General features: G+C 41.6%; 1 long non-coding RNA gene and 1 pseudogene across 2 annotated transcripts in view; one reads left to right on the top strand and one right to left on the bottom strand.

Moving 5' to 3' along the window:
* Nucleotides 1–13,077, bottom strand: part of LOC115304414 — a 31,493-nt gene extending 18,416 nt beyond the window's left edge. For both annotated transcript variants that reach the window (XR_003914419.1, XR_003914420.1), the window contains exon 1: nt 12,906–13,077. This is a non-coding gene — a long non-coding RNA (uncharacterized LOC115304414). The remainder of the gene's footprint in view (nt 1–12,905) is intronic.
* Nucleotides 7,512–8,578, top strand: LOC115304413 (annotated as a pseudogene).
* Nucleotides 13,078–15,443: the final 2,366 nt, after the last annotated feature.

Raw genomic sequence — 15,443 nt, 5'->3', positions numbered from 1 at the left:
GCTGCCTAGCAGTACCAGGCCCCTTTCCCTGGGCTTGACAAGACCAAATCAAAGGTGCAAGCAAAGATAGAAGAGCATGGCAGGAAGTTTTAAAGAATGGGTCCTGAGACACTATATTTTTCAATCATTCTACAACTGATTTCAGCATATGTTCTTTTACAAGAACAGGATTAGGTACTTATTATCTGAGCATGAGGTGCAAGTTGGTGTGCCAAGAATTTCTAGAGGAAGTGGTGGTGGAGAGTAGTAGACACTATCATGATAGATGGATATCTAGACTCTGAGGGTATCTCCAGAGTTTCCACCCAAATAAGAATAAGCTTCTGCCTGATGTTGGGTCCCTTTGTCACTAGTAGGGTCGTGTATGGAATTTATCCAGGCTCCTGGGAGCTGCCTTGCTTTCTAGTATTTATATCAAGGAGATCATGAGAAGCAAAGACTGCTGCCAGGAGACATTGTACTGCCAGGTAGAAAGAGTCTTTCTGAAAATAAAATCACAACATGGGGACCCTGGGTGGCTCAGTAGGTTAAGTGTCTGACTTTGGCTCAGGTCATGATCTCACAGTTCGTGAGTTCAAGCCCCACATTGGGCTCTGTGCTGATAGCTCAGAGCCTGGAGCCTGCTTTAGATTCTGTGCCACCCTCTCTCTCTCTGCTCCTCCCTGACTTGTGTGTGTGTGCTCTCGCTCTCTCTCAAAAATAAATGAATAAACTTTTCTTCTTTTCTTGCATGAGTTACTTTACTTTGGTTTTCTGTCGCTTGCAACTGAAAGCGCTCTGACTAACCCCGGGAGTAAGGCCCTATATTCATTATGAGATGAGTTGAATAGTACAGGGAAAATACTTCCAAATTACTGCTAGTCTGTGAGTAAGGTTTAAATGGGATACATTGTTTTGAATAAGAACTGATAAACATTCTCTGGGTATCTGTATAAGTAGTTGACCAGAAAGATTGGGTAAGCCATTCTTTCTTTTTTCTTTTTTTAAAAGTTTATTTATTTATTTTTGAAAAAGAGAGAAGAAACAGGGTAAGGGCAGGGGGTGGGATGGGGGAAAGAATCCCAAGCAGGCTCTGCACTATCATCGTGGAGCCTGATGCAGGGCTGGAACCCATGAACTGTGAGATCATGACCTGAGCCGAAACCAAGAGTCAGACGCTTAACCAACTGAGCCTCCCAGGCCCCCCCAAGCCATTCTTTCTAACCTCACTCCTTCTTACACACAACCACAGTTGCCTAAAGTGTGGAAAGTAAAGAAAACAAACAAAGCCATATATATGTCCACCAACCAGCTGACAAAAAGACTATGTTTGCTACAGATTCCTATGATAAAGGCCATATTGTCTTAATTACATGATTTCACAGAAATATCTACTGAATTCCTATTAGGTGCAGAGCATTAGGGTCAATACTGTGGCAGCTGCAGGGAAGTAAAAAACATTGGTCCTTCCTTTAAGGAATTTCTAAACTTAATTGGAAGATAAAATCTAAGTAGTGCACAAAGAAAGTTAAAAAATGAGTGTTTGGAAAAGAGTTTGGCAGTACAGTAGTTCCTCAAAAAGTTAAATGTGGAGTAACCATTTGATTCAGCAATTCAATTTCTAGGTATTTACCAAAGAGGAAAGAAAACATATGTCCACTGGGTTGCTCAGTGTGTTGAGCGCCCAACTTTTGATTTTTAGCTCAAGTTGTGATCTCACGGTCATGGGATGGAACTCCATGTGGGGCTTAGTGCAGAGCCTGCTTGAGATTCTCTCTCCCTCTCTCTCTGCCCTTCCCCTGCTCACACATACACACACACGCTCTTTCTCTCTAAAAACAAAACAAAAAACATATGTCCACACAAAAATTGTATATGCATGCTCCCCACAGCCAGAGGTGGAAACAATCCAAACGCCCATCAACAGAGGAAAAGACAAATGTGAAATATCCACACACTGGAATATTATTCAGCCATAAAACGGAATCAAGTATTATGGTCCAATAAGAAATATATATATTTGGTCTCTATTCCTGGCTCCCAGCACAAAGCTTCTAATACCTTTGGAATTTCCTGTATGATGGGGTGATAGTAGAGTCTTTTGTTATTCATAACAAGCCCCTTTCACTTCACACTAATAAGGTGACTCTTGGTGGGCCCCTAGACAGCTTCATGGTGGGAGCTGGCTGCCAGCAAGACCAGCTATGATTACAGTTGGAAGTTTCACTCCCAATCCCAACATCCAAGGAGGAGACAGAAGATTGAATTCAATCACCAACTGCTAATGATTTAATTAATTAGTGATAAAGTCTCCATAAAAAATCCCTGAACAATGTGTTTTAGAGGGCTTCCAAGTTAGTGAACACATCAAAGTGCTTGGAGAATGGCATGCCGGAAGAGGGCAGGAAGCTCTGTGCCTCTCCTCACCGTACCCTCCCCATGCATCTCTTCTGTATGACTGTTCCTGAGTTGTACCCTTTATAAGAAACTGAGAACAAGTACAGTGCATTAGAGTTTGGTGAGTTAGAGTTATTCTAGTGAATTATTAAACCTAAGATGTGAGTTCATGGCAACCCTACAATCTGTAGTTGGCTGGACAGAAATATGGGTAGCCTGGGCACCCCATAAGTAGCTGGTGTCTGCAGTGAGGGCAGTCTTGTGGGACTGACCCCTTATCCTTCTGGAGTCTGATGCTAACTCGAGGAGTTAGTGTCAGAAGTGAGCTGAATTGCAAGACACCCAGCTAGTAGCAAGGAACTGGTCAGTGTCAAGAATAAAGAACCCCAGAAGCACTGACACTTGCTATAACATGGGTGACCCTTGAAAATGTTATGGTCAATAAAAGAATCCAGACACAAAAGGCCACATATTATACGATTCCGTTAATGTTAAATGCCCAGAATAGACCAATTATAGAGACTGAAAGTAGATTCAAGGCTGACAGGGACTTGGAGGAGTGGGAAAACTGGGAGTGGCTGTTAATGTTCTGTTTGGAGTGATAAAAATGTGTGAGAATTAGATAATGGTGATGATTGCATAATTTTGTCAATCTACTGAAAACCACTAAATTATATGCTTTAAGAATAAATAGGGGTGCCTGGTGGCTCAGCTGGTTAAGTGTCCAACTTCAGTTCAGGCTTCATGCTCTCGTGATTTGTGGGCCTGAGCCCCATGTTGGGCTCTGGGATAACAGCTCAGAACCTGGAGCCTGCTTTGGATTCTGTGTCTCTCTCTTTGCCCCTTACCCAATCTCTCTCACTCTCTCTCAAAATAAGTAAACATTAAGTAAATAAATAAATAGACAAATACCTGACTTTACTTTTTAAATTTTTTAAATAAATAAAAATAAACAAATAAATAAGATTTTTTGCTTAAAAAAGGAAGGAGGGATGCCTGGGTGGGTCAGTCAGTTAAGCGTCCAACTTCAGCTCAGGTCATGATCTCACAGTTTGTGTGTTCAAGCTCAGTGTTGGGCTCTGTGCTGATAGCTCAGAATCTGGATCCTGTTTCGGATCCTGTGTCTCCCTCTCTTTTCCTGCCCCTTCCCCACTTGGGTTCTATGTGTCTCTTTCAAAAATAAACAAACATTAAAAAATTAGGAAAAGAAAAACAAGCAAGGGGAAGGAGTGTGACATGGTTATACCTGAGAAGTTGCCACACCAGCTCTCCCCGCGTAGAGCAGCGCATTGTGAAGGAGACACCATAATGACACACAGGAGAAGTTATAGCTTCCAGTCAACTGACAGTGACTTCAAAATAGCTGATTCCATAATGGCTATTTTCAGGCTATTGCCTTGACTTAGCCTAATACAGAAACCAAGTGTTTCTGTCTTAATCACATAGCCAAATCTTTGCTGACTCCCAACATGTACTTTCCTTTTAGTCTTTTTTAACTGGTTATAAGAAATCACTTGTTATTTCCAGCTAAAAATAGATACAAGAGATACTAAAAGACTAAGGCTGCCGTATTAGCCCGTGTTCTTTCTGGAAAGCAAGGATTGAGACCAAGCCTCGAGTAAAAGTATTTGGGGGTGGGGGCTAGGAATTGCATAGAGGAAAGGAGAGTAAAACAGGAAAGGAGAGAAAACCGATACAAAGGTGTGATCTGAAAATGGTTGTTATAAGAAATTGTGCCTCCTTCACTTTAAGGCTTTTTGAGGAGCCTTGTAGAATGGCCTCAGAATTATCCATTGTAGATCAGGAAGGATTGATTCTTGATCACATTGGTCAAGGTTTGCTTGAGGGTCATTGACTCCTCTGTACTTTTAGGCTGTGTGTTCATGAGTGCTGAGTGGATTTTGCAAGTATCCCTCACCTCAGTCTCTGAGTTCTGGGGCAGAACATAAGCATTAGACCAGAGAAAAGTTGGTCACTTCTCCATGGGACTTCCTCCATTAGTTCCCCTGCTTTTCACGCCTTTAGACTTGGACTGGAACTGTCCTACCCACTTTCTTGGGCCCCCATCCTGCAGATAACAGATCTTGAGACTTCTCAGCCTCCATAATCTACTTCCTTTGATGACACAGTACTAGAGAACCTTGAATGCATGTAAAATCATGCCTGAAGTGGATCTTTAACATGAAGTTAAGAGAGTAACAATGAACTGTCCAGCTACTGAGAGATCATACAAACCTCTTTCTTATTCCCTCCAGGGACAGCTAGCTACCATATTGTGAGGACATTCAAGCAGCCCTACGGGGTAGAGAAGACCTTGTGGGGAAGAGCTGATGCTTCCTGCCAACAGCCAGCATTAATTTGTTAGCTATGGACAAGGTGCACTCTAGGAAGTGGGCCCTCGCCAAACACTGAAAATGCTGGCACCATGATCTTGAACTTTCCAGCCTCCAGAAATGTGAAAAATAAATTTCTGTTGTTTATAAGCTAAAACAAAAAGGGGCTAGAGTAACACCTTAAATTTAGACAACTTGAAAAAATTTTTTAATGTTTATTGACTTTTGAGATACAGAAAGAGGGCATGAGCAGGGGAGGGGCAGACAGAGAGGGAGACACAGAATCTGAAGCAGACTCCAGGCTCTGAGCTGTTAGCACAGAGCCCGAGGCAGGACTCGAAACCCATGAGCTATGAGATCATGATCTGAGCTGAAGTTGGACACTTAACTGACTGAGCCACCCAGATGCCCCTAGACAATGTTAATGTCAAATATATTTCAGTAAAAACATTCATGCAAAATAAAAAAATATTATAGACAATGAATGTTAAGAGATCAATAAATGAAAAATCATTTCAAGCTGCAGAGGTAGGGATTATAACATAGATGAAACTTGGATCTGTAATATTAACATAGTTCTATATCTTGTTATCTGGTTTTGTTACCATATTTACTTGAATATAGTATATTTTACTTATATATTGATTACAATTAAAATTTTTTTATGTTTTATTTATTTTTGAGAGAGAGAGACAGAGTACAAGCAGGGGAGGGGCAGAGAGAGAGGGAGACAGAATTCATAAAGCAGGCTTCAAGCTCTGAGCTCTCAGCACAGAGCCAGACATAGGGCTCAAACCCGTGAACCACAAGGTCATGACATGAGCCGAAGTTGGACACTTAACCAACTGAGCCACCCAGGCATCCCTATATTGCTTACAATGTGTATAGTTCTCACTTTCCTTACCATGCAGGAAGCCTAAAAACATAAAACATAAAAGAAAATAAGACTGGAGAAGGACAGTCTTTTCAACAAATGGTGCTAGTAAAACTAAATAAACACATGCAAAAGAAGAATGTTTGACCTTTTCCTTACACCATATACAAAAAAAACCAAAAGACCTATAAACAAGATCTAAAACTATAAAGTGCTTAGAAAAAAACTTAAAGGAAATTTTCATGATATTGGTTTTGACAATCATTTTTTATATCTGACACCAAAGCATAGGCAGCAAAAGAAAAAGTAAATAAATAGAACATCATCAAAATTAAAACATCTATGCACCAAAGAACACTATCAAAATAGTGAAAAGACAGGGGTGGCTTAGTCAGTTGAGCCTCTGGCTTTGGCTTAGGTCATGATCTCACAATTCATGGGTTCATTGCTGTCAGTGCAGAATCCAGTGTGGATCCTCTGTCCCCTTCTCTCTCTGCCCCTCCCCCACTCATTCTCTCTCTCTCTCTCTCTCTCTCTCTCTCTCTCTCTCTCTCTCTCTCAAATAAAGTAAACATTAAAAAAAAAGAGAGAGTGAAAGGATAGTTCACAAAATGAAAGAAAGTATTTGAAAATCATGTATCTACTAAGGGGTTAGTATCCAGAATATACAAAGAACTCCTACAATTCAATAACAATGAAAGAGACTACTCAATACAAAAATCGGCAAAAGACTTGAATAACTATTACTCTAAGACAGATATATAGGTGGTAAATAAGCACATGAAAAAAATGATCAATATCACTAGCCATTAGAAAAATACAAACCATATTAAGATACCACTTCATACCCATTAGGACAGCTACTATTTTGAAAAACCAAAATATTGGTGCCTGGGTGGCTCAGTCAGTTAAGCATCTGACTCTTGATTTTGGCTCAGGTCATGATCTCACAATTCATGGGTTTGAGCCCCACATTGGGCTCCATGCTTGCCTGGGATTCACCCCCACCCCTAAAAAATAAATAAACTTAAAAAAAAACCAACAACTGTAGATAACAAAAGGTAGTAAGGATGTAAAGAAATTGGAACACTTGTGCTTTGCTGATGTGAATGTAAAATAGTGCAGCACTATGAAAACAGTTTGGCGGTTCCTCAAAAGCTAAACATAGAATCACCATATGATCCAACAATTCCACTGCTGGGTATACACCCAAAAAGTTGAAAGCAGAAACTTGAACAGATATTTTACATCCATATTTTAGCAGAATTATTCACAACAACCAAAAGATAGAAGGAACCATGTGTTCAAAAGATGAATGGGAAAACAAAATATGATATACCTATGATGAAATCTTGTTCAGCCTTGTTAAAGAAGGAAATTCTAACACATGCTACAAAAGGATGATCCTTAAAGACATACTATGTGAGCTAAGCCAGATATGAAAATACAAATATTGTATGATACCACTTATCTGAGGTACCTACAGTAGACAAATTCATGAAGACAGAAAATAGGTCAGAGGTTACAAAGCTCTGTCGAGGGAGGTATGTGGAGTTACTGTTTAAAGGGCACAGAAATTCTGTGTGGGGTCACAAAAAAGTTTTGAAAATAGATACTGGTGATAGTTATATAACATTGTGAGTGTAATTAATGTCACTGAATTGCACACTTTAAAATGCTTAAAATGGTAAGTTTTATATTATGTGTCCTTTGCCATAATAAAAAAAGTACCAAAAGGAACAGAAGGGTGGGAGAAAGGAAGGAAGGGAGGAAAGGAGAAAGGGAGGAAGGGAAGAAGGGATAGAGAGGGGGAAGAAGGGACGGAAGGTGGGAGGAAATAATGCTAAAAGTTCTTTAAAGGGACTCCTTCAGCAAGATCCAGGGTAAATCTGTACCATCTTAAATTAATAAAATAATTTTCAGCTCTCTACTCCTCCCTGTTCGACAGACCACCGCATCTTCTGGTGCAGTGCCAGCTGTATCCCCAAGATGATGGTGAAGATCGAAGTAGATGGATTTGGCCATATTGGGCGCCTGGTCACCAGAGCTGCTTTTAATTCTGGGGAAGTGGACATTGTTGCCATCAATGACCCCTTAATTGACTTCAACTACATGGTCTGCATGTACCAATATGATTCCACTCATGGCATATTCCACAGCACAGTCAAGGCTGAGAACGTGAAACTTGTTATCAATGGAAAGCCCATCATCATCTTTCAGGAGCAAGATCCTGCCAACATCAAATGGGGTGATGCTGGTGTTGAGTATGTTGTGGACTCCACTGGGGTCTTCGCCACCATGGAGAAGGCTGGGGCTTACTTGAAGGGTGGGTCCAAGAGGATTATCATCTCTGCCCCTTCTGCTGATGCCTCCATGTTTGTGATGGGCGTGAACCACGAGAAGTATGGCAACTCCCTCAAGATTGTCAGCAATGCCTCCTGCACCACTGAGTGCCTGGCACCCCTGGCCAAGGTCATCCATGACCAATTCAGCATCTTGGAGGGACTCATGACCACAGTTCATGCCATCACCCCCACCCAGAAGACCGTGGATGGCCCCTCTGGGAAGCTGTGGCGGGACAGCTGAGGGGCCACCCATAACATCATCCCTGCTTCTACTGGTGCTGCCAAGGCACTGGGCAAGGTCATTCCTAAGCTGAACGGGAAGCTCACTGGCATGGCCTTCCGTGTCCCCGCCCCCGACGTGTCTGTCGTGGATCTGACCTGCCGCCTAGAGAAAGCTGTCAAACACGATGACATCAAGAAGGTGGGGAAGCAGGCATCAGAGGGGCCCCTCAAGGGCATCCTGGGCTACACTGAGGACCAGGTTGTCTCCTGCGACTTTAACAGTGACACACACTCTTCCACCTTCCACGGTTGGGGCTGGCATGGCTCTCAATGACCACTTTGTCAAGCTCATTTTCTGGTATGACAATGAATTTGGCTGCTGCAACTGGGTGGTGGACCTGATGGCCCACACGGCCTCCAAGGAGTAAGAGCCCCCTGGACCATGAGCCCCAGCAAGAGGAAGAGGAGACAGGCCCTCAGCTGCTTGGGAGTCCTTGCCCCAACTCATCCCCCAACACATTTGAGAATCTCTTGACCTCCAGTTTCCATCCCAGACCCCCTGAAGTGGGGAGCCCTACCTTATCATGTACCATCAATAAAGTATACTGTATCCAGCCAATAAAATAAAATAAAATAAAGTTAGATAAAATAAAATAATATTCAGGGGTCTCTGGGAAAGACAATTAGGTGAACTTTTTAGCAGGACAAGTATTTTCCACCTGTGTGTCCAATAGGGTATCCAGAGCTGCAGTGCCTGTAGAAGTGACAATGCTTGGAGGAAAGTAGTTTCAGGTTGGGCAGTTGGCTAGGATTACTCTGAAATCAAACCCTTAGAAGTTTTAGCTTTCTTTTTCATCTGTTTGGCTCCTCTTTCATTGTCATGAGCCAAGGCCAAGGCCAAGGCCAAGGCCAACTCACCACCTGGCACCCAAGGATTCAAGGGAGACTTTGATGCACTATCACTGCTTCTCTTCAGCTTCTCCACAGGCTGCCAGAATCCTCTGTCTGATACCCTATCTGTCCTTGCACTGCCATCTTTGCTTTTAAAATGTCAGTCTTTGAGTCCTTCTAGGCATTTTTCTCCAGAGAAAAAGGCTCAAAACTGTTTTTCTGGTTCTTCCTGTTTAGCACCTGCTGCTGTGATTGTCCTCTGCGATTCACAACAAAAGTTTTCCGAGCAGTTTCCTTTGGCTGTGGTGTACAACCAGCTCCAGCTGGTTTGGAGCCAGGAACCTGTGCACTCTCTCCACTTTCTTCCTTATTCTGCCTTCAGATCTTTGTGGGACCCAAGAAGTGCCTGTCCCCGAAGCCACCACGTGTCAAAGCTTGTGGCAGGCACTCCTGCCTTTGGCACTGATTCCCCTGAGAACTTCCTGCTTGTTCTTTTCCATGATTCTTCAAGGCTTTGTCTTTCTCTGCTTGGATCCTGTGGGGAAACATTTACCTCTCTCCTTCAAAAAATAACACTGGGCAGGATCTCAGGTCCCTGACCATTTTCAGAGAATTGTGTATACAGCGAAAAGTTTGAGAAATGTCCTCTTAAATGCTCCCTTGACAAAATTTAATTTTGACATTTTAACCACATAAAAGTTTTTTTAACTGGCATAAAATTTACCATAAAAATTACCGTTTAAACTATTTTTTTACTGTAGAGTTCAGTAATACACATACACATTGTTGTGCAATATCCAGAACTCATTTCATTTTGTAAAACTGAAACTCTGAGGGGAGTGTGGGTGGCTCAGTCAGGTGAGCAACAGACTCTGCTCAGGTCATGATCTCCTGGTTTGTTAGTTCGAGCCCCGTGTTGGACTCTGTGCTGATAGCTCAGAGCCTGAAGCCTGCTTCGGATTCTGTAACTCTTCCCCTCCCCCATTCATGCTCTGTCTCTGTCTTTCTCAAAAAATGAATAAATATTAAAAAGAATTTTTTTAAATCTGAAACTCTGTATCCATTAAACAGCAACTTCCCTTTTCTCCTCCCCACCCCCAGCCCCTGGCAGCCACCATCTACTTTCTTTTTAAGTTTTATCTATTTTTTTTTTTTTTTGAGACAGAGAGAGGGAAAGAGAGAGACTCCCAAGCAGGCTCCGCACTGTCAGTGTGAAGCCCAATGTGGGGCTCAAATCCACAATCTGTGAGATCATGACCTGAGCTGAAATCAAGAGTCAGTCGCTTAACCAACTGAGCCATCCAGGTGCCCCATCTACTTTTAATCTTTATGAATCTGACTACTCTACGTACACCTCATACAAATGGAGTCACACAGTATTTGTCGTTTTGCCATTGGTTTATTTCACTTAGCATAATGTTTCCAAGGTTCATCATTTTTGTAGCACTTGTCAGAATTTCCTTCTTTTCTAGACTGGAGAATATTCCACTGTATGCATATACCTCATTTTGTTTAGCTATTCATCTTTCAATTTTGGCTATTTGGCTATCAATTTTATACCTCTTTGAGACCCTGTTTTCACCTCTTTTAGATATATACTCAAAAGCAGGATTGCTGGATCATTTAGTAATTTCATTTTTAATTTTTTGAGGAATTGCTATATTGTTACATAAAAGTTTTAGAGGATAACAAAATCACCAAAAAATGATGAATGGAAGAAGTTGGACCAAAGTGATACAAGATAATAAGTCTGGAATCTTTAAAATTTATCATCAATATTTTCTTTGTTTTTACAGTTTCCATAAATGTCTCTTTTCCTTTCATTTTAGTCTACAGAGTGGGACGGTACTCTTTTGTGTGTGCCTGAGGCCTATGCTAATTGTCTGTTTATTTGAGTGACTTTGGGATGAACAACTGAGGAAGAAAGGGGAAGGAAGTAGAACTGAGTAGAAAGAGAAGTTGAGCTGCCAGGCAGGCCTGATGACAGCCTCATCCCGACCCCATGGGGAAGTGTAGGACTAAGATGGCTCATCAAGTAATTCCATGTTTGGCCAAAATAGCAGTCTTTATACCCTCTTTGGTCATTGGATACGGCTGCCTTGGGAAGAACATGACCTTGAGCTAGTGAGTTCTCTGCAGTTGAAAACTGTAGCTGTCAGTCACATTCACAATAGCTGGGGCCACAAGTCCATCCTTGAAGGGGGTCTGGGTGGCAGACTACCATGTCCAACACAGTAGTTTTTGAGAAAGCCTGCTGAGGGAAGCCTCAGAAGCACAGAAAATCATGAGCCACAGGCACCAGTGAGAATGCGGTAGTGCTAATAGAAGGTACATCATTCACTGTAAGGGGGTCTATGTGTGTTGGTTAAAAGCATGGACTCTAGAGCCAGAATCATTGGTTTGAATCCTTGGTTCTGTACTTCCTGGCTGTGTGATGTTGATCAGGTAACGACCTCACTGTGCTTCAGTCCCCTCCTGGGACTAGGGGTCCTACTAGAATCTGTCTCTCATATGTATTATTAGAATCAAATGAGGGGCACCTGGGTGGCTCAGTTGGTTGAGCAATCCAACTCTTGATTTCGACTCAGGTCACGATCCCAGGATTGTGGGATTAAGACTCATGCGGGGCTCCATGCTTAGCTTGAGATTCCTTTCTCTCTCCTTCTGCCTCTCTCCCCAGCTTTGCAATCTCTTTCTCTCTATCTCTCTAAAAAAAGAATCAAATAAATTAATGTGTATAAAGTGCTTAGGATAACTTCATGCCCAGAATTAACATTCAATGTGTAACTATTATTATAGATATACAAAGTCTTATGAAAGCTTTGAGATAGGGGTTTTAGACCCAACAGAAGCAGTAGGAAAGGAAGTTGAGGGAATCCAGAAAGCTAGGTGTAAAAACAATAACAAAAATGAGCAAGGAAGAACTAGAGGATGAGCAATGAGATACACAGAGAAAATAATAAACATGGGGGGAAATTATCCAACTGAATGTTAAGATCAAAGGGCAACAAACTAAACAATTTGAGAACATGATTGGGGAGTTCGTTCTCTGAATATTCTGAACATTTAAAGGATCTCACTTGCAGCAACATTGCTTCTGATTCCCACTCCCTCTTTCCAGTCATCTCACCATATTTTACTTTCTTCCTACTCACTTCTCAAGTCCCAACCCCCCCCACCCCCGACCAATTACTAGGAACTGTCACTGTAGGAATATTTCAAATGCAAACATAGTACACTCTATTAATAGAATGTGAGTGTTGCCATGAAGCAGATCAAGCAAAAGATGAGATAAAACCAACACACAAAAAATGAATATAAGCACATCATTCCATCAAGTGGTAGTTACGGGCAAAGTAAATGTGCTGTAAGAAAAAAGAGTTTAAACCCATGAACATAGTCAGTGGAGCTGGCTTAGTCAGCGGAGCATGAGACTCTTGATCATGGGGTTGTGAGTTCGAGCCCTATGTTGGGTATAGAGATTAGTTAAAAATAAAATCTTAAAAAAATATAGGGGCACCTGGTTAACTCAACCAACAAACATGTGACTCTTAATCTCTGGATCATGCGTTGGAGCCCCACATTGGGTGCAGAGATTGCTTTTTTTTTTAAGCTAATTTTTTAAAAGCAATAAAAAATAAAATAAAATAATAAACTCATGAGCATAATGTTGAGAAAATAGGCACTCTTAGCCCTTTTCACTCTGGGCCATCCACTGTCCCAGAGGAAAACCCTGTACCTGGTAGGAGTGTGATGGAACATAGACTTTGTCCTGATTCTGTGAGACTGAAGACTGATGACATATATAAAAATCACACATTTTTCAAACTAGAACATAAAAAAAAAAACACCTTGTATACTTACTTGACAATGATCTTCCATTGCTCTGACCCAGTGAGAGTTTCATCACCATCCCTACATGTGAGCTGGACCCCTCCTCCCCAGGCATCGTGGTCCTGTTATGCTCATCCAGAGGACATGGGATTTTGTAGAGTGAAGCCCACCCAAACCTCTGAGAAGGGAGTTCTCTTTATTAAATACAGTCTGAGTTTTAGGCCAATTATTTGCATTTGTAGTGTGGATATGATTCTGTGTTGTATTGGATACTAGATTTCTCTCCTGACTTCCCAGAATAACAGCACATCTTTGAAAAGTGGCCAAGCTCCTGCAAAAAATCAGAACCAAAGGAGAGGGGCAGGAGCTGATCCCCAAGTTCGGAGCTCCATCTTTAGCTGCTCTGCCAACAATGGAAGTATTATTCTCATCCCTCCATCAGCAGGATCCATTGTTCTCTGGTTACAACAGGAGTGAGATAAACAGCAGCTGTGAGGCCCCTGCCCTTCCTCCTCCAGGCCTGGGCACTAAATGTGAGACGCCTGGCATGCGTAAAAGGGTTCTGACAGTTCTTGAAAGACAGAGTTGATGAAGATGGGGGCATAAGATCCACTCTTTAAACACCATATACTATCTGCACGGAAACAGGCTGAGATGTTATACAATAACTTATCACTATAGTCTGCACATGAAATAACTAGGGAAATAACATAGATCTGCCTGTAATTTATATACAGATATTTGCATTTGCCAAGCCTTACAGAGTCTTCGGGTCAATATTCAAGTTTTTCTCCTTATTTTCTTGTCTTAATTTTTAAAAAATATTAAATATTTATTTATTTTTGAGACAGAGACAGAGCATGGACAAGGGAGGGGCAGAGAGAGAGGGAGACACAGAATCGAAAGCAAGCTCCAGGCTCCGGGCTGTCAGCACAGAGCTCGAACTCACAAACTTCAAGATCATGGCTTGAGCCAGAGTCAGACACTTAACCCACCGAGCCACCCAGGTGCCCCATTTCTTGTCTTGGTTTGTATGGTTCCTTCCTGCAATTTACCGCCTCGGATTCCGTACAAGATATACTCAGTTCTCTTTTTTCATGCTAGTTCTGTTCAATGAAGTCACTGTGAACACTGAATCAGTGAATCCTGGAACATTACTTTTAAGGGAAGTAGGGTTATGTTCCTATGAGTCTAGTCACAACATTGTCACTAACATCATTTATGTGTGTTTCTGTTTAAAGACTTATTATGTAATATATATTATTGACGCATTACTGTTAAACTTACAGCCAACAGCCACTCTAACTCATGCATGAATGAGCTTATTTAACACAGATTTTCTCTGTAAGGCAAGTCATATTCTTGCACTTAAGAAGACTAGATAGCACCTCAGCATGATACACGGAGGCCTTTCAAAACAGCGAAATTGCCAACAAAAAGCATGGAATTGTGAAAATTATGGCACTAAATAGACCTTGAATAGGACACTTATTTACAGGATGAGAGCTGAAGCAAAAAGGCAGAACATCATGGGAACATACTTGTGCTTCGGACAACTCACATTTTTCACAGGTCTACATGTGTGTACATATAAACTCAAAAGCATTTCTAGAGAGGCACCTGGCTGACTCAGTCAGTAGAGCGTGCAACTCTTGATCTCAAGGACATAAGTTTAAGCACCAGTCTGGGTGTGGAGCCTACTTAACAACAAAAAAAAGCATCACCAGAAGTAAATTTTAGCGGCCACACAAGGTCACAAGTGCACAGTCCTATAACTGTACATATTACTGAATGAGAATGTTTTGTTGGTGAAATCTTGCCATAAAATCAGAAATCAGGAAAATGTGGTTCCATAAGCTTTCAGAACCTGGAGAATTCTACTCTTAAGGACACTTTGGGATGTGCCAACCTTCCTATACGAGAATGACGCTGGCACATTTGCTAACCGCACTGTCATTAGAATATACACTGGGAAATGCTTTTCTGGACATGTATTAGACATGTATTAGCTCTAATAGAGCCAGGGATTCTCAACTGCTGCCTGGATTGACTGGCAACATCAGCATCACCCAGGAATTTGTTAGAAATGAAAATTCTTAGGCTCCACTCCAGATCTAAAGAATCAGAATCTCTGGGGGAGAGGTCTGCATTCTCAAGTTTCAGAGCACTGCTCTAAGTCATGCAATTTGTCTGGTCCCCCTGGTGGCTAATGACCTACAGTATAGGCCTTCACTGTCCTTTGGGGTAGAAAGAGTCAGGGCTTGATTGTCAGAAGAACCGGGGTCAAATACCACTTCTGCCTTTTATTGTGGGGAAACCTTAAGTTACTTAAATACCTTGACCCTCCAATTTCCTCATCTGTAAAATGTGAAGATTTAAAGAAACAGAAGTAGATGAGAAAGTGCCTAGCACACAGAAGGCCCTTAGTAAATGTTAGCATTCTTTCATTTCACTCCCTTTATTATTCATTCTTGAATAAGACAAGATGCGTGAAGGAAAAAAAATCCCAGAGAGATAGTTTCCTTTCTTCAGAATAGAATAGAGCTTGGGGTTTTATCTCAGAGAAAA

The sequence above is a fragment of the Suricata suricatta genome, chromosome 10 (genome assembly GCF_006229205.1).
Source record: "Suricata suricatta isolate VVHF042 chromosome 10, meerkat_22Aug2017_6uvM2_HiC, whole genome shotgun sequence".
Classification (NCBI taxonomy): domain Eukaryota; kingdom Metazoa; phylum Chordata; class Mammalia; order Carnivora; family Herpestidae; genus Suricata; species Suricata suricatta.
The sequence above is the reverse complement of the archived record's forward strand: the minus strand, read 5'-3'. Positions and strand labels throughout refer to the sequence as shown.